At 34.0% G+C, this 2,375-nt stretch overlaps 1 long non-coding RNA gene across 1 annotated transcript; it reads right to left on the reverse strand.

Moving 5' to 3' along the window:
• Positions 1-204: 204 nt before the first annotated feature.
• On the reverse strand, positions 205-1,933 carry LOC136065884 (uncharacterized). Its single transcript, XR_010627489.1, has 3 exons — positions 1,769-1,933; positions 1,506-1,646; positions 205-704 (listed from the first exon to the last, which is right to left on the reverse strand). It is a non-coding gene; the product is annotated as an uncharacterized LOC136065884 (long non-coding RNA).
• Between the last annotated feature and the right edge of the window lie 442 nt (positions 1,934-2,375).

Raw genomic sequence — 2,375 nt, forward strand, 5'->3', positions numbered from 1 at the left:
ACATTTACATTGGTTATTCCCTGTTCTTTTGTGTGTGCACTTTAGTTTGTTCATATTGTTGGATGTCTATGTGAAACCCTGAAAGGATGATTAGACCTTCTTGTATTCCCTCATAAATCCTTATTAACTTGGTATACACCCCTGCTGTAGGACAAGATTTAAATTCACATGCTTTCAAAATTCAAGATCACACAATAAACAGCGTATCACAACATAAGAGCTCATGCTAGCAATGTTTTATAAAACGTTTACATACCACCCAATTGCACAGCAAGGTTAAGGAAGCACTATGGACTACAAATCTACAAAGAATTGAGCATCTCTCTCGTTCTCTATCAAAGAAAGTTTAACCATAACTAGAGTACAATCTAGAGAAGAGCAAAAATCTATAACCCATTTTCCACAACAAAAGGTCTCAAACTGACCAAAATATCATTCGTGCTCCACAACCACAAACTAAATATTGTGCGATTTTATAATACAGTTCAAAGCAGAATAAAAATACAATTTCAATTTTGACCTTTCAAATCAAATTCTGCTCCCTAAAATGATGCCCCTGCACAGGCAAAGAATCAAGACAGGCGTCTAAGGCAATCCATCAAGACACCTGTGTGTTCAGGCTTCCCAACAGATACACGAACATAACCCCTCAATTCTTTGTTGTTGTAGTGGCGGATCATTACACCCATTTTTGCAAGGTCCTCCTGTACCAAAATAAGGTTATCAGCATAATTCCTTATTTTTTAGTGACAGTGTAACAGTTCCAAAGCAAAATGAGCAGCAAGTAACCTGTAGAAAAGATTTAAAAGGAAAGAACAAGAACAAACAAAGAAGTGGATAGCTGGTTCAATGCATTATGAATTCCGTTTTGGAAGCCAATTCAGTTTAGTCACTAGAACGGGATATTTTGGTACCGGAACATACCAGCATACCCTTTTTGGGAATACTGGTAATGTGTGTGTGTGTGTATATATATACACACAAAAAAAATATTGGTAAAAACTTATTTAATTTAATAGCCATGTATAAAACTTTAAACCAATGTTCCTACTCCAAGTCCCAACCATCTTAACTCAAACCCAATAATATCTTGGGAGATGTTAACCAATGCCATTAGGGCATTGGGTTAGGAACTATTTTTAGAAACATTTTACTAAGAGAATGATAAAACAATAAATGTTGTTGACAGCTTTTTTAGGAACAAGTCCATAATCAACATTTCAGTCCATTTTCCTACCCAGCTCCTATGAAGTCAACTCATAATTCTGATTAGAGCAATTCATCCTAAATTAATTTGCAACCTAAATAGCAACATCAGGCACTTAAAGTGACTTCATCCTAAATTAATTGCAACCTAAATAGAGAGAGAGAGAGAGAGAGAGAGAACATTATATTGACTACTAAACCAAACAATCATGCAAAACTATAGAGAGGAAAGACTATACACACAAACACATAGTCATCTAGCAGTGTAAATTCATTTTGTAAGTGAGAAAACTGCATACCTTCAATACCTTAGCATCCATTCCAGATGCAACTTCACAAAGAATGAAGTTAGAATAGCTTGGATATGGATTGAGAAATGGCACTTCCTTAAGAAGATTATATAGCCTATCCCTTTCTTGTACCAACGTATTTTTCACTTTCTGTTAAGAGATTGTTGATTCATATCAGATATGGCATTGAATGGAAGTAATGCTGATTTTATCAAGCCTAAACATAAATTATTAGTATAAATATGGACAATCCCAATAGGACAAGAATTAACCTCAAGATACGTGGGATTCTGCAAAGCTGCACAAGCAGATATTTCAGCAGCAACTGAAACATTGTAAGGTTGCTTTGCTCTCCAAAGATACTTGATGATACTCAAAGGAAATGCTCCATATCCCACACGAAGTCCAGCTAAACCTGCACCAGTTGTTCATTTGCAATTTAAGATTCTGAACATTTCACATCAAGAAGAGAAGGTAAAACATTTTCAAAGTAAATATAACAAATTAAATTAAAAATAAAATAAATATGAAGAATCACAATGGTATAATAAACATTTGTAAAATGTAACCTCCCATATTGAACCCAAACCAGCAAATACAGGGAGTTAAATTGATTATCAACTAAAAAGCATAGGATATATTTCAAGGACAAAACCTACTTCATAATTATGGTACATTACAAGGTGCCTATTAGTCAATAGATAAATGAGTTTAGGACATCTAGACATCTGGGGCCATAGTAGCAAGGTAAAAGATTTGAAAGGGACATTCTTGCAGATAACACTCACAATATTGAAAAGGGAATTTTATTTTTTATTTTTTTAACAAAAAAAAAAAAAACACCCTTTCCTCTTCCATTATATAAAGAGACCAAATTAT

Source organism: Quercus suber, unplaced genomic scaffold, assembly GCF_002906115.3.
Source record: "Quercus suber isolate HL8 unplaced genomic scaffold, Cork oak 2.0 scaffold_1278, whole genome shotgun sequence".
NCBI classification, from domain to species: Eukaryota; Viridiplantae; Streptophyta; class Magnoliopsida; order Fagales; family Fagaceae; genus Quercus; species Quercus suber.